This window comes from Callorhinus ursinus, unplaced genomic scaffold, assembly GCF_003265705.2.
Source record: "Callorhinus ursinus isolate GAN/ISIS: 27379988/994484 unplaced genomic scaffold, GSC_fseal_2.0 scaffold10, whole genome shotgun sequence".
Lineage (NCBI taxonomy): Eukaryota > Metazoa > Chordata > Mammalia > Carnivora > Otariidae > Callorhinus > Callorhinus ursinus.
Window position 1 is genome coordinate 28,666,238 of NW_027397072.1, and position 23,420 is coordinate 28,689,657.

General features: G+C 35.2%; 1 pseudogene; it reads left to right on the forward strand.

Moving 5' to 3' along the window:
• Positions 1-18,583: 18,583 nt before the first annotated feature.
• On the forward strand, positions 18,584-18,891 carry LOC141373492 (uncharacterized; annotated as a pseudogene).
• The last annotated feature ends 4,529 nt before the right edge of the window (positions 18,892-23,420 follow it).

Consider the following 23,420-nt stretch of genomic DNA (forward strand, 5'->3'; position numbering starts at 1 on the left):
AGATAATTCTTTAGGGAAAATTAAAAACTATACCCTCAACTGTACACTAGAATATATGATAATATTTCTGGGACTTTCCTATTATCAGTCTAGTGGAAAGCTATGGGTTAATAACCAAATTCTTAACAAAGTTTTTTTTTTTTCTTCTTCAATCAAGAACTTTCTAAAAATTATTCTTTATGACCAGATAAGAATATTTTCTATTACAATCTTTAAAGTTATAATTATTTTATTTAATTTTAAATATCCTGGAATTGTGTCTTGTTTACCTTCGAACTGTTGACAGGATACTGAACATTCATATGAAAAATGAAAATTAAGGTCATGGTTTGGATATATGACAGCTCACAGTATCTTGCTCTGTGACAAAAAAGTAGATCTAATCCTGGCTTTCACAATAATTTGTATACTGTTATTTTATTCTCACATAAAGATACTTTGTGCTTAAACTAAATAGTCCATTCCTAACACTCAAAGATTTTACACTAAATGTAGCTAAAACATATTAAAATGCCTATATATAAGTAAAAAACTAGGGGCGCCTGGGTGGCTCAGTCGTTAAGTGTCTGCCTTTGGCTCAGGTCATACTCCCAGGGTCCTGGGATGGAGCCCTGGGTCGGGCTCCCTGCTCTGCGGGAAGCCTGCTTCTCCTTCTTCCACTCCCCCTGCTTGTGTTCCCTCTCTCGCTGTGTCTCTCTCTGTCAAATAAATAAAATCTTTAAAAAACAAACAAACAAAAAAAACATATTAGGATGTGAAATGTTTTTTAAATCACATCATAATCACCAATTAAAATATAAATTTATATAAGAACTCGATAAGTCAAAGTTTATAATGTAATTTCTAGGCTAACCATATAATAACAATAAAGAAAATGAGTAACTGTCAAGCAAAGACAGGAAAAAAATGGGGTAATGAAACTTAATCAACATAAAAGAAAAGAAAGAAAAAATAATGTAGTTCAGTAAGTTATAAAATGGTAGATTTAAACCCAATACAATGGTAGTTGCCAAATGCAAATGAGCTAATCAATTAAAGAGGGATTTAAATTTAAATGAAATCTTACTATATTATGCATATAAGAGATACACTTAAAATAGAAAGATACAGAAAAGTTACATAACACAAAAAGTCAATATGTACCACTAACCAAAAGAAATCTGGTTTAGTTCCATCCATACATTTATGTCAAGTTAAGTAGACTTTATTCAAAAGACATTAGTATTAATAAGGAAAGATGTTTAAAAATAATAAAAGGTTAATTTCCCTAGGGGGTTATAATTCTAAATTTGTACAGACCTAATAGCAGAGTCTCAAAGAAACAAAAATAGAATCACAGGAAGAAATGGACAATAATTGGGGTAGGAGAGTTGATATGCCTCTCTCACAACTGATTAAACAAGTAGAAAAAAATAAAAATAAAAAATATAGAAAATTTGGAAAACAATATTAATAAAATTGACCTAATGGAAATACATAAAACACTGCTCAATACAATTACATAAACATTCAAGTGCACATGGGTTATTTAACAAATCTGACCATATTTGAGGAAATCTCATCAGTCTTCAAAACATTAGAATCAGAGAAGGTAGATCTTCCTACCACAATAAAATTAAGCTAGAAATCAATAACAAAAAATGACTAGAAAATTCCCATGTATTTGAAAATTTGGAAATACACTCCAACATAACCCATAATCAATGAAGAAGTCATGTGGATATTAGACAATAAACTGAACGATTATGAAGATAAGCTCCATGAAGAGAAAGGTCTGTCTATACACTGAAGCCTGATCATTGAGCATATACTGTTGAGCATCTAGTAGATGCTCAGCAAATACTTCCTCAGCAAATGAATCCCACAATAACTGAATATAGTTTCTTTGATGATAGCACCTACTGGGGGTGAGCGATTTAAATCTGTGCAAAAAACCCCTCAATAACAGGTAAAGATTCTTGAAAAAGATACTACACGTAGAGCTCAGAATTCAGGTTTCCTATTTTGTAGCAGCGGTAGAAAGAGGAGGAGAAGAAGGAATGGGGGGAGGAGGAGGAAGACTGGAGGAGGGCAGTTGAAAAAAAACAGGTACTATTTTTCATAATTAAAACTGAGACTCCTACCTGCATTACTTAGTGTTCACAGAGCGATGTCAAATACAGTCAAGTTTGGGAGAAGAATGGGTTAGCTTACCTTATCTAGGCTGTCAGTACCATCTTTATAGAAATCAACTTGTTACTTATTAGAATATGGACTATTTTTTTGTGTTAAGTTTATATATGCTGGTCTAGAAGTTCTTCAGAATCATAAAATGACTATTACTAATTATAGAATCATTTTCAGAATCCATATCTTCTTATTCCAGAAAAGAAATTCTAGTAAACATTACCAATTAAAGATTCAACTGTCATTATTTGACCTAAATTCATCAGTTGTAGTGATATTAGCATGAAGGTTTGCAACATTTTTATGAAACATTAATAATCTGTGACTGTAAAACTGGGGCTGGGAGATAAATGCCAATATTCTTTCCATTTCACTTGTGAAACTGCTTTACAGGTTTCAATTAGATCCTTCTTTTTACTCCCGAGAGAAGCTAACGGTTGTATTGCCTTAATTATGGTTGTTGGAGACAGGCTCAGGGAAGCCAACATTATAAAATAATAATCACTGCAGTTTTGCAGGCTCTAGGTTTTCTCTCTTTCCATGTGCTTGCAGAGTTGAAATGTGGCTTTACAAACAAGGGCTTCAGAGGAAGTGTAAGACTATCACCAAAGGCTCTGTAGAGCAGGAGAAAGGGAGGAGGTGAGGCCATTGGACATTATCTGCTTTTAAATATATGATTGGATATGGTTTATGATATTTAAGATTTAACATTCTTTAACCTATTGAATACCATATAATGTGTATTTATGGCTCTATGAAATTTAGCTTTCTAGGTGCCTGGGTGACTTAGTAGGTTAAGCACTTGACTCTTGATTTCAGCTCAGGTCATGTGATCGCAGGGTTGTGGGCTTGAGACCCACATGGGGCTCTGCACAGAGTCTGCTGGAGATTCTCTCTCTTACTCTCCCTCTGCCCCTCCCCCCCACTCACACACTCTCTCTAAATAAATAAAACCATTTAAAAATAATAATTTAGTTTTGTTTACATATATACACACATGCATAAATAAAGTGGGAAAGAGCTACCACTGAATATATATATATATATATGTGTGTGTGTGTGTATATATATACCCACCCACACACATATATATATATATAAGTTGCATTTGTATGTGTTTGTACACATGTGTGTTTATGTATGTGTGTGGGGGGGTTGGCATGTGGGTAGAGAGAGAAAGGGATGGAACTTTTCACTATCAGCACAGAGCACTGTCCCAAATCACAATGCAGCTATTTAAAAAATAGAATCTATTGGCATGGTCATTTTAGATTTCCTTTAATTTATTTTAAACCAAAAATGAATCGAATGGCTCCCCTGAAAAATACACCGTGTCAATAATGTACCTTTTGACTAAGGCAATCACCAGTGTAAACTTGCACATTATTTTAAAAACTACAGTCTCTAAAAGAGAAAAGCCAGGGATAAGAATCTTATCTCTATACAAGGGTAGCATTTTGAAGAGGGCTGTCACAACACTTTCTAAATTTAAAGAAAATTTAAATTTACTAGAAATTCCTATATGTTAGGGTATTTTCTAAAAGCATGATTAAATTTAAAAATGGAATTTATTAAGTGATCCAGATCCATTTAGGTTACTAAGGTTATAAATGAAAAGTACTTGTATGCAGAGGTAACAGGCACTGGGCTGATTTTATATGTTCAAAAGGAAAGATTTTATTTTTGATGAAATAAAATTTTAAAAAATAATGGGCAGTTAATTAAAAGTCATAAAATGCAGGGGACAGATTAAGTAGTATTAAATTTAATTTAATAATTCAAGGCAATGTTTTCTAAATACTAAACTTATAGAATAAATCATATTTATAGACTGAATAAATTAAGAAATAAGTGGCTGAAATAGGTTTAATTAAAATTAGTGCATTTTCTAAACTGGCAAACCAGATAGCTTGGTGGGCTAACATATCAGAGGTTGGCAGTTATTTCAGCCAAAATAGTGAAAGCAGATGGGCATCTAGGAATGACCTCAACAGTCTTTAGCTTTTTATGGTCTTATACTGGGTCACAGAAATTACCACGTTATCTTTTTTTTGAGAATTATCACATGATGAATATTTATGTAGACTAAATATTAATTGAATGACATTCTAATTATGAGAATCTGGCGAGTTATCGCCTTCCCTTTCACCTCATTTCCTTACTTTAAAATAGGGATAATAAAAAAACAAAATAAAACAGGGACAATAATAAGATCTCCTAGGATTTTTCAAAGGTTAAATTAATATACGAAATAGAACACTATCAGACACATACTAAGCTTTCAATAAATGAAAGGTAGTGCATTTTTTAAAATTACCTTTGCTTAGACACTCATGGTATATAACCCACTCTGAAGATGTTTTAGATGCAGAGCACAGTTTAAGTCACAAAATTCTGCAAATTTTAGTTTTCATTTCATGGTGTTTGGGTTTCTAACAGCTTCGCAAGCAGTTATAGATTACAACTAAGAAGATCATGCCAACCTAATAGAAGAGGCAACTGAACTAGGGCTCTATTTTTCTCTCCTTTAGCCATTTTATCTATATGAAAATTATCCTCTTCAGAATCTCTCAGAAAAGCTTTTCCACTGTTGGAACACTTTTAATAAATGGGATCTGGGCTAGGGAAGAAAATTACCAAGAGACCTCAAAGAAAATTTACTTCAGAAAGAATATAGCATTTTAGATGACAGGGCACCTTACAGGGAGTTTGGATATGGAAGAGAATTGGTCAGGAAATAAAAAGGTAGGTTTTACACACACACACACACACACACACACACACACACACACACATACATATATAAAATTCAGGGACTAAAAATGAAATCTGTAATTGGAAAAGGTCTACAAGATCATGACGCCTTTTGAATTGCAAACACCAGGTTAAGAACTTAGAAGAAAGATATTTTGGCAAGTGCTCAGAGAGCAAATGATCTAATGCCTTCTATTTGTTCCCATCTATCAGAGGGCTCAATGCACACCGCTTGTGTAATCTGATAGAAGATTTTTGGTCCATTGGCCTTAGTGCTGACCTTTTACTCTCTTAAAACCAACGAATCCCACATACTGGTGTAGCAAAATGGGGTAACTTCCTTTAGAATTAGGTCTGATTTCAATTATTTCACTTAATACTTTGTGTTTTAATTTTTTTGGTGGGATGGGGAGAGGAGAAAGTGGGAAGGAGATGGTGTAACATTGCACAAAGACAAAGGACGTCAAGTCACAGCCAGGTTCAATTCTTGCCAGCGATACATGCTGTGCAATTTTGGGGGCATAATCTTTAATAGAAAGGACAGTTACTAATTTTGTTATTTAATCCATAGCACCCACCACATAGTGTGTATAAAACAAGTACTCAAAGAATGCTTATTGAAAAGGTGATTTGTATAGCAAGTGTTTTTTCTTTTTCTAACTTCATATTTTCTTTCCTATTCTGTAAAATGGTAATAATAGTACTTTTTTTTAGTTTGTGGGAATTAGCAAATGCATAGGAAATGAACTAGGGAAAGCACCTAACACATGGTAAACTTCCCTCCATCGACGGTAGTTCTGATTGTCTCTATTAAAAATATTCAACTGCACAAGATTTTGGTTTTCTTTTTGGTACATACAGAGCTATTACTACTTTAAACATTAAGTCTGCCAAGATTTCATACCGTTTGAGTATTATTTTCTTCATGCACAAAGTTGAGTCAATTATTTAGATATCCATTGGAAATATTTTTCATAACTAGGTAACTATAACAGTTTTAGGTGAGCATTTTTACAGGTTAAATTGATTTGTAACAGTTCTGATCTATATTAATTATGAAAACCTACATTAAGAGAGGAAGAAATTATATGCCAGGCAATAACTTTGTTTCATTTTCCTGACTTTCTTCCTCAAAGACTGTAGGATTTTAAGAAGGAAATGCTAAACACAGTAACATATAGGGTGGTGAAATTGCCTGATAAGAAGTTGTTTTTCTTCCTATCAGGACATTGTTTGTTTTATTCCCCCCAGATTTCCATCCACAGAAAGTCATCTAAACTGCCCATTCTTTATAATATTTTCATACTAATTTAACTGAAATACTCACTAGATTTAATAAAATTTAATATGAAACTACAATCAAGCACTGGATTCCTTCCTAGTCCATCTTTTCAATTGTCAATATGGCCTCTAAGTGCCTTTGTGTACTAAATTAGGAAAAGACAGGCAACTCTAAAGTCTCCTTGTAAGGATTTTCTTTACGTATTATATAAAGTGCAATTTGTAAGTAAGCTGTCCTGTGTTTCTTTCACCTACAGTACTTTCAGCCAGCAAAAACACTGCAAGACCATAACTTGACCTAATACCCTTTGATTACCCAGTATGGGATGATGCTTTTAACCCCATATCAACACTAGCTCCCTGCTGACTCTAATTTCAATGATAGCAATATTGCTTTAAAGAAAAAAAAAAGGACCACCTGAGACCTTCTACACTTATTCTTACATTAGATAATCCTGAATTGGTTCACAGGCCTTTGGTGGAGGTGAAAGCAAGAGATAGAGTTTTTACTTATACTAAACTAGAAATACATTCAGAGGCAACCCTGCTGGTTTACTGGAAATAAAAAACTTCCTTTCACTGATAATTTTGGATACCAGTAGAGGAATGGTGTGGCTTCTATTCTCTGGAAGCAGAAGTTTAGATAAGCATCCTTGGCCAAGAGAACTGCTCCTGGGGAGTAAAGTCTTTTCCACTATGCATGTTGGCATTATTCCTTTTACTGTCAATACATACCTACCTACCTTCCCCACATGGACTCTAAGGGCTTTGGACTTAACAGATCTTCTATCTTTCTAGCTTCAGTTACCTAAGAGACTGCCTTGAATCTTTTAAAATTCTGAGTCCACAAATCCTAGAGAAAAGAATTATTATTCTAAGAGAAATGTTGGATCAGATGCCCTCCATTGGGTCCATCAATTTTGGCTAAAGTAACCCGGTTATATAAAAGTGTGATACCTCTCATAGGAATAATATGGATGCGAGGGAGGAAGGATAAGATGCTAGAACAATGGGGGAGGTGAGCAAATGGCCTTTGTGTGGCTTGTCATGTCTCATATATTGTCTTATTTTTATACCCGCTCCTCCAAATTAGACTTTTCCATATCCGTACGTATGGTAAACTAGTGTACTTTGGACTGCCAGGAAAGTACTATCCATTTCTTTGGCACCTCAACTTGACCTTTTTTGTTAAAGTCCTTTGTTGAGTCAAGAGAGTGATATCTGAGTCCTTAATCATTCAAATTTTTCTGCTGTATATTAAATTACAGATCCTATAAGGCATCCATCCAGTTCTTAAATACTGATATAATGACTTTCTGGTATTGATTCTCTGCACTCTGTTTCTCTGGATCTCATTTTACAATTGATCTTTAACTGACAACGTGATGTATTGAAGCTTTTTGTTTGTCTTCATATAATCTCTGTTCATCTCACTTTTCCCATTCTTTTGTAACCATAGTAGGAGAGATCATAGTCAACCATTTCAATAAACTATAAAGAAATACATATGTGTGAAATATACCAGAAAGTTTTCACTAAAATATAGGCAAATGAGCTCTGTACCAAGTAAACAAACAAACAAACAAAAAACCCAACAAAAACAAAAGAACCCAAAAAACTAGCATGTACATTGGAAACACGAAATTAAAGCTGTTCACTTGTTTTAAGATACTGGGATTTATCACTAATTAGCCTTGAGGTCTCTACACAATTCAGTATAGATTTTAAATATCTCCAATGTGCCTCTCTTAAAATATCAGGTTATTAAAATAGGAATCTATTGGATTAGAAAAAAATCAGTACAGTCTTTCTTTCTAATCATAGATAACATGAACTTCACTTGGTAGCAATTATTCAATTAATTCAGCCAATACAATCAGTGTTGCTTTTTGAGTTTCAAAATAAATAGAAACAAACAATACCCAAAACAAAAATTTTTCCCTAATAGAACAGTTTTTCCTTAGCTTGTTACAAACATACTGAAGGTGATAAACCACATGAGTCAATGAAATCTAATTTTTGGTGACTCATTTATCTTATTTTTTTTAAACTTTGGTTTCATTTTCTAGTCTTCTATGCCTAAAAGTCAAAATTAACAAGATAAAGTTAATTCATGGTAAAAAAGATAAAAATATAATTGTTTTATCTCCTCTGTTCATTACTCATCAGGCAATATTATTTAAAGCTTATTTAAAAGAACAAAGTGTTATCCCTCTTTCTAGATGATAAGATATGGTCTCAGACAGAAGAATCTGAATGTTTATTACTCATAAAAACCACTTTAGAACAGGTTTTGTTACTCGATGACCCAATGTATAGCAGAGCTCTATTTAACAAAAAAAGATCCATTAACATTTTCTGACTTACTGAATCTTATGGAATTTAAACTAATTTATTTAAAAAATTGTTTCCTTGATTTATAACTCTTCTGAAAATTAACTTCTTACTCAGAATCATATGGTGACACTAAATCAGGCTATGGTCAGAAAAGGCAGAATGAATGTTCAAGGAAAAAAAAAAACCTAAATTACAATAGATTCTGTAACAGAATACTGCTTTAAGTCAATAGGTACTCAATACTCGATTTAATTAGTCAGTGGATTCTTTACCCATTGTTCCATCATGTGTGTTTATTTAATTATTTCTTTGTATACCCGTTTATTAAAATAATGGTTAATCTTTGAAAAAAAATTTCCCTGAATCTTGCTAGATACAACTTTTTAAAAAATACATTTTTTTCATTTTTCCCCTTAGTTTTATTGAGGTATAAGGGACAAATAAAAATTATATTTAGGTTGTTCAATGTGATGATTTTTTAAAGGTGTACAATGTTATGGTTCAATTTTTTATATATATTTTGTCATGACTGCCACAATCAAGTTAATCAACACATTCATCACCTCTTACAGTTAGCTTTTTTCATTTAAGATCTACTCTCTTAGCAAATTTCAAGTATACAGTGTAGTATTAACTATAATCACCGTGCTGTACATTGGATTCCCAGAACTTATTCATTTTATAACTGAAAGTTTGTACCCTTTGACCAACATCTCCCCATTAGGTACAGATTCAAGAGACAAGATCCATTATCAAAAGACCCAAACTGACAAAAGCCCCATGAAGACTAGGATTTTAGTTTCAATGTGTGTGCCTATAATCCCAAACAAAACTCCCAGGCAGCATTGCTCAACTCTCACTTAAAAAAGAGAATGCTTCTAACATTTTCCAGTAAACATTATATTTGCTGTGGGTTTTGGGAAGCTTCTCTTTATGTTAACATACATGTCTTCTTTTTTATTATTTTTTTATTAAGTATCCTTTAGTTATCTTTTTTTTTAATTTAAATTTTAGTTAGTTAACATAGAGTGCAATATTGGTTTCCGGAGGAGAATTCACTGATTCATCACTTGACATACAACCCAGTGCTCATTACAAGTGCCCTCTGTGATACTGATCACCCATCTAGTCAATCCCCACACTACCCCCCTCCATTAACCCTCAGTTTGTTCTCTATCCTTAATAGTCTTGTATGGTTTGTTTCCCTCTCTCCTTCCCCCCCCTTCCCATATGTTCATTCGTTTTCTTTCTTAAATTCCACATATAAGTGAGATCATATGGTATTTATCTTTCTCTGACTTACTTCATTTAGCATAATATGCTCTAGCTCCAACCACGTTGTTGTCAGTGGCAGGATTTCATGTCTTCTTTTTTAATATATAAATCTCTCTTTCCTTTACACACCTTCTCCCACTGTGTCCTTCATTGAAGAGCTATCTTTACTTTTGATGTAATGACATTCATCAATTTTTTGTCCTATGATTTCTGACTTTGAAATTTTGTTCTTAAAGTACTCTTCTGCCTATAGATCATAAAAATATCCAATTTTGTTTTCTTCTACTATCTTATAGTTTATCTTTCACATTTAGATCATTAATCTATTTAGCCACTTTGTGTGTGTGTGTGTGTTTAAATTCAATTAGCCAATGTATAGTACATCACTAGTTTTTGATATAATGTTCAATGATTCATTAGTTGTGTATAACACCCAGTGCTCATCACATCACGTGCCCTCCTAAGTGTCCATCACCGAGTTACCCCATCCCCCCACCCACCTCCATTTAGACACTTTTGAACGTACTGTTAAGTAGGCATCCACTTCCATTTTTCTCCTTGAAGTAGCTTATTTAACCCATTCTAGTAAATAATTTGTCCTATTCCTACTACATACGTAAGTTCCCAACTGCACTAACAAATTTAAAAACTTGAAAAATGTATAAATTCTAGAAAAATATATAGTGTCAAAATGTCCCGTTCCAAAACTTAATAAATTTTAAACAATATTAAAAGAGTAGCAAAGATTTCCCCTTTAGACATAAACAAAACAAAAAAGCCAGGACTGAAAATTTTGAAGTGCATTTATACAAACTTTCAAATAATACTAAATTCCTGTGTTATACAAGTTGTTTCACAAAATAGAATAAGAGGTAAAGATGGCCAGTTCATTTTATGAAGCTAGTGTACTCTTTTTTTTTTTTTAAGATTTTATTTATTTATTTGACAGAGAGAGTGAGAGAGCACAAGCAGGGGGAACAGTAGAGGGAGAGGGAGAAGCAGACTCCCCACCAAGCAGGGAGCCCGATGCGGGGCTCGATCCCAGGACCCTGGGATCATGACCTGAGCCGAAGGCAGACGCTTGACCATCTGAGCCACCCAGGCGCCCCAAAGCTAGTGTACTCTTGATTATCATAAAGGTAATGACAAAATAAGTGCATCCCTGTTTCACTTAGCAATATATATCTTAAAGTAAGGCATAAGCTTACTGAATTCTACCGTTTTATTTAATTACATGATTGTGTATGAACATAATGATGGTTCAGTATCAGAAAAATCTATCAATAATATTCAGCCTATTAAAAGAAATGATCTTTTGGTTATCTCTTTTAATTAAAAAAAATCAATAAATGAAAACTTCCTTAACTTGATAAAAATTGTACATGAAAACCAATAGCAAACATTTTACTTGGCAGAGAAATTTTAGATATAGGTAGATTTTTTTTAAGATCAGGAACAAAGCCATATGTCACATACCACTGGAAGTTCTGCCTCATGTTAAAAGAAGGAAAGAAAATTAGGAGTTGGAAGCGTTATAAAAGAAAATATACAGTTGTCATTATATGCAGATGTTTAATCATCCACCTAAGGGAAAGCAAACAACAGAATCAGGGTACAAATTATAGAAAAAATAAGAGTCTTGTAAGTTGCCTGGATACACAATTAGCCTATGAGAGGCGGTAACATTTGTGTACACCAGAAATAACCAAATAAAGACAGGCAATTCTTTATGGCTCTCTCATATGTCTTGTGGACAAAGGCACTGACTGCCTTTGTTCCAGGCTATCTTTTAAAGGACGTTTGTATTTACGGGGCGCCTGGGTGGCTCAGTTGATTAAGCAACTGCCTTCGGCTCAGGTCATGATCCCGGAGTCCTGGCATCGAGTCCCGCATCGGGCTCCCGGCTCAGCGGGGAGCCTGCCTCTCCTCTGACCCTCTCCCCCCCCAATCTGTCTCTCTCTCTCTCTCAAATAAATAAATAAAATCTTAAAAAAAAGGGATGTTTGTATTTAGAACAGGACAGAATTATTTATCTTCCATTATGAAAGGTGTGGGTTCTCTTTCTTCAGAGTTCCTCCCTTGTACCAGCCCCCACTGTATGTATAGTCATCCTCTGGACATCTTCTCATTTCCCCATGGTAACTGGAGCTCAGAGAGCCAGTGCAAAAAACTATTTTGGCTACCATCATTGCTGTGAGTAATAAATTACTCTTTGTCTCTGAACCAAGAGTCATGTTTCTCCTGCCAGCAACCATGCAAGTGTGATAGGGGGCACCTGGGTGGTTCAGCTGGTTAAGCGTCTTCCTTCGGCTCAGGCCATGATCCTGGAGTCCCAGGATGGAGTCCCGCCCACATCTCATTGGGCTCCCTGCTCAGTGGGGAGTCTGCTTCTCTCTCTACCCTTCACCCCACTCTCTCTTGCTCTCTCTCTCTCTCAAATAAATAAATAAAATTTAAAAAAAAATGTGATAGGCTAATTTGTTAGCTTGCAAATTGGGTAAAAATCTTAGACCTTTCACAGTTCTTGGCACCAACTAGAAAATTTAAAATAGGACACCACCACACTAACAATGAAAACTTTGGTTTATATAGTAATTTACTTTGAGTATAATGTGGGGAAAAAAAATCTAAAGAAATAATTAAGAATATAAAAGATCTTAATTTTTCAAGAGACATTATCTGTTTTTAGAAGAAAAAGTTTACTATTAGAAATGAGTCAATTATCCTGAGTGACTCATTGTCCTCCGATGACATTTCCAATTTGAAACTTATAAACTTAACAAACTTTATCTGCAACTTATATAGAGGAATAGTTTTTGAATAGCTAAGTCAACCTTACATAAGTAAGAGTAAAGCAGTGGTATTTGCCCTAAAAGAATTAATATTATAAAATGTAATTATACATACAATGGGCTACTGGCTCAGTAACGGGCTCAAATGCACGTACTTATACTTTTTTAAAAAATATCAGTGAATTTTTAAATTAATTTTTTGTATTTTTAGAATTATTTTGACAATGTAAACCAGTACTACTAAGTAGTCTTTTAGAATTATCTGGTGTGCAAAAATATGTGTTATCTAATGAAACTTTAACCAGGGGAAAAAAATGCCCAGGCTATTCTGGCATCATTTCAAAAACATGTATCTGCTTCATTACACACATCAATCTAAAACTTGCACATAGAATTCCTTTCTGAAGTGAATCTGAACTTAAACTTACATTGGCTTATATATGTGTTTTTCACCAGTGATACAAATTCATCAGTAATGCTGATGCCAGGTTACTTTCATAATATAATATGAATAAAAATAAGCACATTTCTATAAAAAAGAAATAAAGGAATATGCAAATTATAATACACTGGCTCTGTTTTAAAAGCAGATCTTCCCATGAGTCTGTATTTAAGTTGAATTCGCTGTTCTAAAGGACAAACAGCTAATTTACTCCAAAGAGTGTCCTTTAAATCTCCAAGGTTAAGATGAAACTTAGTAAATTGATAGTGTAGAACCTAGTAAAAGATTAGAATATAAAAAGGGGACCTCAAACTTTATTGCTGACTTTGAGATTTAGAAATAATATTTGTCACATTATTAGAAAGCTATTGCTTTTCAGTGACAAATTGTTTTTCATGAGGGGCTATAATCATTAGACCACATTTTGGATTATATTGATTGTTCAAACATGAGATCTAGTCACAATCTTACTATATATTTTTCCTCCAGCCTTCCCTGCTAGATCACACAGTGCTTTATATATCTTTTTATTGTGGAGAACTACAAGGAAAAGAAACAGTAGCATAGAAGAGTTGCTTTGTTTTAATGTACAAACGTAATGTTGCAAATTTAATTACATCACCATGGTCCTTTCATTTTATTTTAATGACCCATAAGACTTTATGACAAATGCACTATTTATTATATAGTTCATCAGTGAAAAAAGGAAAATTAACCCCTAAAAATTTAGGACTTGCTTGACAGTGACAGCTAGGCCTTGATGTTGTTAGGAGCTGAAGTAACCTACAGCAAGGTCACTATGATCTCCTGCTGGACGTAAATCATTTTACAGAATATCAGTTTCAGACAAGGTTACTCTGTAACTAGAATGAAGTAAGACAAAAACAAGAACAATTCATGATGTGGACTAAGAGAAAAACATCACTGTGCAAACCCTAAAATATCAAACATCCACCTATCCCAGTTTTAGCTTTACTCTTTAGTCTTCTCCCTTCCCAGTAAGATTTGTTTTTACTCATAGAACTATCCACAGTTCCTGAGAGCATCCAGTGACCATCCTAGAGCAAAGCCTCGCTTGTTTGAACCCTCTCCTAAAACACCTACTCACAGCCCAAATCTTGTAAGAAGTTCTTTCTAATATCCTCTTAATGTTGTTTCTGCATAGTGTGCATTTTCCTCCCTGTACTGCATAATAAACCCAAGCCTTTTAGTACTGTGTTCCTACATATCTTTTTTCTGGAAGATACTGTCAACCAGTTCATTGTAACCTTGCCTTATACCCTTAAAAAAGCAAAACCAAAAACCCCAAAACAGAGAAACAACCACCAAATAACAGCAACAACTAAAACCTATCAAAGTATGTAATTAACCTGGTTATTAAGTCCCAATCAGTGTTGAGCGAATTGTTTCTAGCATACTTCAACATTCCATCTCACTAGGCATCTGGAAAGTGCAACTGAAAACAAAAAATTAATTCTGGCTACTGTCTGCAAAACCACTTTTCTAAAACTGTTTAAGAAAATCAAAAGGAGTCTCAAGATTAAAAAAAAAGAAGATTGTTGGTATATTATCCTGTCTAGAAATTAGCTTATCAAAAACAGTATTTCCTAACCTCTATCTTGTAAATGATTCTCTATTAATTATCAATTAATACTGGTTCTTCACAAACTCTTCCAAAATAGATAAGGGGAGGAATACTTCCCAACTTATTTTTATGGTGTTAATATCACCTTGGTATCAAAACTAGACAAGGATATCATAATAACAAAATTATTTACTACTATCTTTTATGGAGATACAAATCCTCAAGAAAATACTAGCAAACCAAATCCAGAAACACACAAAAATAATTCTACACCATGACCAAGTGGTACATATGCCAGGAATGCAATGTTATTTTTTTTTTAAGATTTTATTTGTTTATTCGAGAGAGAGCATGACTTGGCGGGGGGGGGGGGGCGAGCGGCAAAGCAAACTCCCTGCTGAGTGCATAGCCCCATGCAGGGCTCGATCCCAGGACCCTGGGATCATGACCTGAGCTGAAGGCAGATGCTTAACTGACTGAGCCACCCAGGTGCCCCAATGCAAGGTTATTTTAATATCCAAAAATCAACTGATGTTATACATCATGCTTACAGAAAAAAAAATCTCACGTGATCATCTCAACAGACAAAGAAGAAACATTTGATAAAATCCAAAATTCTTTCATGATAAAACACACTAAAAATTTAACAAAGAATACAAGGTACTTCTCCAACCTTATAAAGGGTACCTACTAAAATTCCACAGTTAACATTATACTTAATGGTGAAAGACTAAGATTAGGAACAAGACAAGAGTTTGCAGTCTTGCCATTTCTATTCAACATTGCACATGAGATTCTAGCCAGGGCAACTAGGCAAGAAAAATAAATAAAAGTTCTCCAGATTGGAAAGTTAGAAATAAAAAAATCTCTATTTCCAGATGACTTGATTTTATATATAGAAAGGAATCCAACAAATAACTGTTAACACTAATAAATGATTTTGGCAAAGTTTCAGGATATAAGATCATTATACAAAAACCAATTGTGGGCACCTGGGTGGCTGTCTGTTAAGTGTCGGCCTTCAGCTCAGGTCATGATCCCAGGGTCCTGGGATCGAGTCTCGTACTGGGCTCCCTGTTCAGGGGAGAGTCTGCTTCTCCCTCTACCCTTCCCCCTTGCTTGTGATCTCATTCTCTCGCTCTCTCAAATAAATAAATAAATAACATCTTTTAAAAAAACCAGTTGCACTTTATATACTTGCATTAAATCATTTAAAAATTAAATTTAGAAAACAATACCATTTATGATAGCATTAAAAAGAATGAAATACTCAGGTATAAATTTAACAAAACAAATGCAGAGCCTATACTCTGGAAACTACAAAATGTTGCTAAATAAATTAAGAAAGATCTAAATAAATGGGAAAAACATGCTATGTTCATGGGTTAAAAGGCTTAACATTGTTAAGTGGAAAAACTCTGCAAACTGATCTACAGAATCACTGAGATCTCTATCAGAATTTCAGCTGACTTTTTTATATGAATTAATAGATGATTCTAAAATTTGTATAGAATACAAAGGACCCAGAATAGCCAAACAATCCTGAAAAAGAACAAAGTAGGATGAATCGAACTTCCTGATTTCAAAACTTACTTTAAAGCAACCGTAATGAAGACATTGCAGTACTTGCTCAAGAATAGACATATAGCTCAATGGAATAAAATTGAGAGTCTGTATATAAATCCATATATCTATGGTCAAAAGATTTTTGACAATAGTGACAAAACCATTAACAGGAATAGTATTTTCTTTCTTTTTAAAAAAGATTTATTTATTCATTTTATATATAGAGAGACAGTGTGCATGAGCAGAGGAGGGTAAGGGAGAGAGACACAGAGAGGCAGACACTCTATTGAGTGCAGAGTGGGAAGCAGAGCTTGATCCTAGGACCCTGAGATCATGACCTGAGCCAAAATCAAGAGTCAGAAGCTTAACTCACCGAGCCACCCAGGTGCTCCCAAGAATAGTATTTTTAGTAAATGCTACTGAGATAACCAGATAGCCACATGCAAAGGAATGAAATTGGACATTTATCTCATATCATATGCAAAAATTAACTCAAAATGGATAAAAGACCTAAATGTAAAAACTAAAACTATAAAACTCTTAGAAGAAGAAATCATAAGGATAAATCTTTATAACCTTGGATTTAGCAAAGAATCCTTAGATAAGATACTAAAGCTTGAGTAACAAAAGAAAAAAATGACTTAAAAATATATAAAGTGAGCATAAAAATTAAAAAAATTTGTTTACAAAGGACACCATCAAGAAAGTTAAAAGACACAAACTGGTGGTTACCAGATGGGAGGTGGGTGGGGGATGGGTGAAACAGGTGATGGGAATTAAGAGTTACACTTATTGTGATGAGCACTGAGTAAAGCATAGAATGGTTGAATCACTATATTGTATACCTGAAACTAACATAAAATTGTATGTTAATTATACTGGAATTAAAAAAAAGGAAAGCTAACAGACGGCCCACATATTGGGTGATAAGGGACTTGTATCTAGAAAATATAAAGAACTGTTACACTTCAACAACAAAAGGGCAAATAACCCAATTAAAAAAATTGGCAAATGATCTAAACGGTCATTTATTCAAGGAATTTATAAATTTATGTTTATATATGAATGATGTAAATATAATTATATAAACATAAATTTGGGCAAAAGAAGCCACAGAAAACTACGATATGATTCCATTTTTATACTCTACAAAAAAACCCGAAAAACAAAAAACACTATCTTGCACTATGGTGATAAGAGTCAGCACAGTGGGTAACTTTGTTGGGGCAGAAACAGAAAGGCAGAACAGGAGAGCTTATCAGGGTGCTGGTAATTTCTTTTTTCTTGATGTTGGTACTGTTACAGAAATGTTTATTTTATAAAAAATTCATTGAGCTATGCACTTATCGTAAGTGCACTGATCTGCATATGCACTTGCATTAATAAAGGCACTACAAATGGATGTCAATAGATGTAAAGAAGCTCTGTGAGTTAAATTAAACTTGAGAAACACCAACACATATAACAGTGTATTTTTCAATAGGGTGGTCTTTGATTATATGTGGTTTTCGTATTTTACATTTATATTATGCCACATTCTAGAAAGGATTGAAGCTGGGTTTAAGAGGCTAAACTTAAGTAGAGCAAGACACAGGTGAAAAAGAAGAAAAGTAGAGGTAGGAAGTAGAAGCCTATGATCACAATTATGTGTATTTATAAGTTGTTTGCATTTCTTTCATCAGTCTTCTTTTGCATGTCTCATTAACTATTTCTTTTATTCAGCTTGGTATATAGATAGGTAATAAGAAAAGTAAAGGGAATACTCATAATCTGTTCACTGTTAGAATTTTACTTATTTTATATTTATCCAAGTAAAATCCAAAGAATCTCCTCTGAGAGGGTCTGAGGGGGACAGTGGGTTAGTGTGAGTCTTTAGCAAGGAGAGAGGTTCTGAGAAGGTGTATCCTCCCCTACACGGGGGGCAGCCCTTGCTGCCCTCCTTCCTCTGAGCTCCCACAGCCCTCGCCTTCACCTCCACTTTCGGTATTCATTAAACACGGTCTTGTTACATTAAAAAAAAATTGTCTAGATTTCTGCCATTTCTCAGTATTTTATACTATCTTGAGTCTCATATACTATGTTATTAAAGAAAACTCCATCAAAACAGTGTTGGTATCTCAGACTGCTAAATATTAATTCCTTTCTTTCCAGGCAAATGTTCAGTTTCTGCTGTTATAACTTCAGAGCTGGGTCAGCCTGAAAAAGATTGAGTATAACTCTGTTTTCTCTGCACTAGGAGCAGGTCTCCAGCCACAGCCCCTCATCCCCTAAAAATGTATGCCTGTGCAAGGTTCATCTCCACCCCTTTCTTGGTCAGGAGCACCTCTGTGCTGTTGAGTTAAACACTGTCTGCAGTGGTACTAAAACCACCAGAGACACCGACAGATGAGAGCCTCAGCAGCTTGGCAGCCCCAAGTCCCTGACCTCACTTATTCCCAGCTGCATCTTCCGAAGCAGCACCATTTCCAGGGACGCAGACACAGCAGCCAAGTTCATTGGGGCCGGGGCTGCCACGGGAGGGGGGGCTGGCTCTGGGGCTGGAACTGGGACTATGTTTGGGAACCTCATCATTGGTTATGCCAGGAACCCTTTTCTGAAGCAATAGCTCTTCTATGCCATTCTGGGCTCTGCCCTCTCAGGGGTAGGGTCTCTTTTGCCTGATGGTGGCCCTTCTCATTCTCTTCCCCGTGTGAAGGAGCCATTTCCACCCACCATAGGTCTTTCTGCAGTGTCTCAACTGCCCTGTATGTTCCTTTTCCTATGCCTCCCCAGGCAGTCTGGGAAAAGTGGTTGGCTCAGGATTTGACAGAGTAAAGACAAATAAATACTGTATTAATAAGGAAAAAAAAAAGATTAAGTATATGGTCAAGGCTTGTTTTCAGGTGACATCGATTATTCAAGTAAAAAGTGAAAGAATGATAACAAGTGCTTTTATCACATGCCGCATGTCAGGAGAATTCTGCTGTCATTTTTCATGAAGGCGGATCGTCACTACTTTCAATCCTTATAGTTCTGTACATTTCTTTAATCTATCTGTAGATTTAACTACTCTAAGGTAGTGACTCTACAATATCAAATGAATAAATCCCTTTATTCTTGTTTGTTGTTAATAGTCTTAGGAGCCATGTTTCAATTCATTTCAGCTATGAGTCTTTTTCTCTTTTTATAACTCTGTGTTCAATCATATGCTAGGTACCCTGAATAGATATTTAAGACCTCTGCCTTTATATAACTTGCATTCTAGGGATACCTGAGTGGCTCAGTCGGTTAAACATCTGCCTTCGGCTAAGGTCATGATCCAGCCCCGCGTCAGGCTCCTCGCTCCACGGGGAGCCTGCTTCTCCCTCTGACTGCCTCTCTCTCTCTCTCTGACAAATGAATAAATAAAGTCTTAAAAAAAATAACTTGCATTCTCATTGAGCACCTATGGCACCTACAAAAAAACAATAAAATATGACAGGGTTCATTTCAGTCCATGCCCTGCCAGTGCCAGTGCAGGTAGCAAGGACCACTTTCTTTGAAAACCCTTCATTAAGACCAGCATGATGGGCTTGACAGCTTGTATTCTCATTGTCTTGATAAAATGTAGCAAGTGATTGGCTCAGGGATTTTGCTGATGGACAACGGAGCCAAGGTTGAAGGTTCCCTTGCTTTCAAAGTTTGCTTTGCATTTGCTTGGGTTTGATTTTATTTTTCATAACATTTTGTGGGTCTCCTGACCTCTTGCTTCAATTTATAGCTACTGTCAAATACATAAATAAGCAGACATCCTAGCTCTAAGAAGCAAGACAAATGATTCCTCTGATTCAGTTGGTCTGAGGACACAGACAGGATTATGCTTGCTACTACTTTTTTCTTCATTTCCCAAGATGATTCATTTATTGCCAGTATTTGAGAGAGAGTGTATGTGTATTTAATTGTGACATACACCCAAGACTGAGAAGATAGCCTGGTAACAGCCACTTGCAGTAGACTCATCTTTAAACAGATGAAAAGAATTGAAGATACTTCAATAGTTAATGTCTTAAATTGAAAAAAAAAATACGTTAGATAAAGTCCTTTATTTACTCTTTTGCGAATCAAAGAACCCTGAGCAGAGTTGAGAGGCTTAGCTTCTATTCCTGATCCTGCTAGCAAACTAGCCATCTAACCCTTTTGGCCTTCAGATTCTTTTTTTTTTTTTTTAAGATATTATGTATTTATTTGAGACAGGGAGAGAGAGATGAGAAGGGGGAGGAGCAGAGGGAGAGGGAGAAGCAGAGTCCCCACTGAGCAGGGAGCTGGACATGGGGACTCAATCCCAGGATCCCCAGATCGGTTAATCCCCAGATTAACCGACTGAGCCACCCAGGCGCCCCACAGACTTTTTTTCTTCCTTCCTCCTCCTCCTCCTCCTTCCTCTTCTTCTTCTTTGCATTAATGGCTTTAAGTTATTTTAAAAAGTCTAATTTCTGCTTATCTTCTACAATTAAAATTTAGTGGCTACCTAATAGGCAATAAAGTAGGCTTTATTTGTACCATCTTGCTTGAACCTCCTAATGATCCTAGGAAAAGGGTTTTACAGGTTATCTCCACTTTACAGATGAACCAATTGTAGCAGACATGAGGAAACATCTTGTTCAGAGTAACATAGCTAGCTGGGCAGTGGTGGAGCCAGAAATCCAACCCATTCTGTGTGACTGCAAAGTCTTTTGTTGGTTCCCCTCCATTAGGTAATCCTACTTTTATGAGAGGCAGTCCACTTTCTTCTTTAAAAGCATGCATTCTGGAGTCAGCCTGCAGAGGCAAAACCCAGCTCTGTTGCTCAGTCACTATGCAACTGAGCATAAGTTATTCTACTCTAGTCTAGTTTCATAGTCTATGAAAGGAGATAATAATTGCTCCTTCTATATCAGGTTGGCATGAGGTTTCAAGTTAGTATACACAAAGCACTTAGGCCAAAGCCTTGTACAATTAGCACTCCTTTGGTGATACCCACTGCTATTCTTTTCCTTGCTTTTACATCAAAAGAAGAGCCATGGGATTAAAATCAATTGGTGTATATAAGTGGTTCGATTACATCGAATACCTCTCTGTTCACTTTGCATGACACAATAGTCTAGTTCCTGTTTTAAATCGAACTCTGCAAGTCAAATGGAATTTCAGTCATCCCATAATAGCCTTGCAAGATTTGATTTAAAAATTAAAACGAAAATCTCTTTATGCTGTACATGGCTTTACCAGGGCTTCTAACTCCTATCAATTATATGGTAATGTCCATTGTCATGGTGAATCATTTAGAGTAGACATTTAAGTGGATGGCAGCACTTGATGAGACACATTTCAGAGTATGCCCATGAGTGTTGCACCCATGCATGCCCATAACTAGGAGTAGGTCCAGAATGCCTGTGTGCCAGTCCTAACTCTGCTGATGCCTTCTAATAAAATGTATGAAAAAATCTTTTAATCTCCATGTGGTTAAATTTCTTTATCTGTCAAGTAAACATAATACCTGTTCTTTCACTGGGCCTATTTTGAGGATCAAATGAAATAACAACCGTATATAGTGTTGTATAAAATAAACTTCTTTTCAAAACCAAAATACATTGTTATAGACACTTAATTTTTATTTTTTTTAAAACTGCTTTAATTCAGCCCCAAATTCTAATAACTGTTTTTATGCCATAGCCTTTCACACTACAACAGTTTTGGAATCTGAGTGCTTACATTTCTGTACTTGTCTCCTATGAGAGATCAAATACTTTACTGTTTTTAGGGTTACAAAGATTATCTTCTCCAATGGTGGTTTACTGCAAGGGCCCCCAAGAATGAGGGCAAAGGGGAGTTATATGACAAATTACATCATTCTCTCAAACCAGTTATTCCAGAACATGTATGCACTAAGAATAATACGCTGAGACCCAGTGGCCTACTTTCCTTGCTCACTGAGTGTTCCAAAAGAGTATTAATGGGCAGCCACTCTATGAGGCTATCAGGCAGAATTTGCTCTTTAGCAATCTGTGTCTAGCTTACAGATTGTGACTTCCAGTTTATACCCCTGCCTACAACCTAACCCAATGTAGCTAAGATCACAGCGCCGGTTTCTCTAGCAGGTTATGCCAAATAGCAACTTCTGGCCACTTCCTTCCTCTTAATTATGGGTTCAAGGCTTGAAGCTCATGGATTACTACCTCAGTTTTTCTGGCATACTCATTTTGAGGTTGATTTTTATGAATCATTTTCCTTACCCTCAGCTCCCAGTTCTACTCATCACTTTTTTCAGCATTGTACATTAAAACAAACTAGCATGCCAAAATTGATCAAATAACAATCTGGCACACGTTCTTTCTGATGCCGAATTAGTAAAATATCTAAATAGACATTAGAAATCATTAAACTTCATGACAAGCAGTCACTACCAAACTTATGGAACCAAAGAGATTCCAAGAGAACCTGGATCCAGATATTTTGTCCCATCAAGTTAGACAAGGATTTTGTGAGAACATAGAAGATAACACTAGCCATTGGCCCACCCATCACTTACCATTACAGCAGAACTTTTTCCTCTCCTTTTCACTAGACATGAGCATACAAAGCACAGAAATCACTGAGCTCAAAGCCCACATTCAAATATTTTTTTTCCTCTTAAATAGGTGTAGACCTTTATATAGAATTCAAAGATCATTCAAGGTCAAGGCTTAGGTGTTTATGTATTACAGTATCTCTCTGTCTTCCTCTTTCTGTCTTTCTTAAGCATCTCTAGTCTTGTCTCAATTGTATTTGGCTGTCTTTTTTTTTTTTCTGACTTTCACTGATTCTACCATTTAATATTAGTGTTTTTTAAATGCAATCCTTGGTGAAACTGTAAAAGCAGGACATACCGAGAAGCATAAAATCATCAAATGCCTATGCTCTGAACCAAATATAATTACTCAGCTTGGGATACAGCCAGAGACACTTGCTATTGGAATTTTAATGTCAAGTGGCAAGAGATTTCCATCTACTTTAGTTCAGAAAGTTCATGGGCGCATGTCAATCATTGTATCTGTTTTTTGGAAATAACACTACAGCGTTTCAGTTTGTTTTTCCAATTAGTTCTTCTCCATCATTATATTCTCACCATGATTCTACTGCAAGTGTGTTCTTTAAAATCTGGATATGACCTCTATTCAAGAGCTGTTTCTTGTTTCTCTGAGGATTTCTGGAGGAAGGAATGGCTTTGTAATTTAATTGGATTTTACTC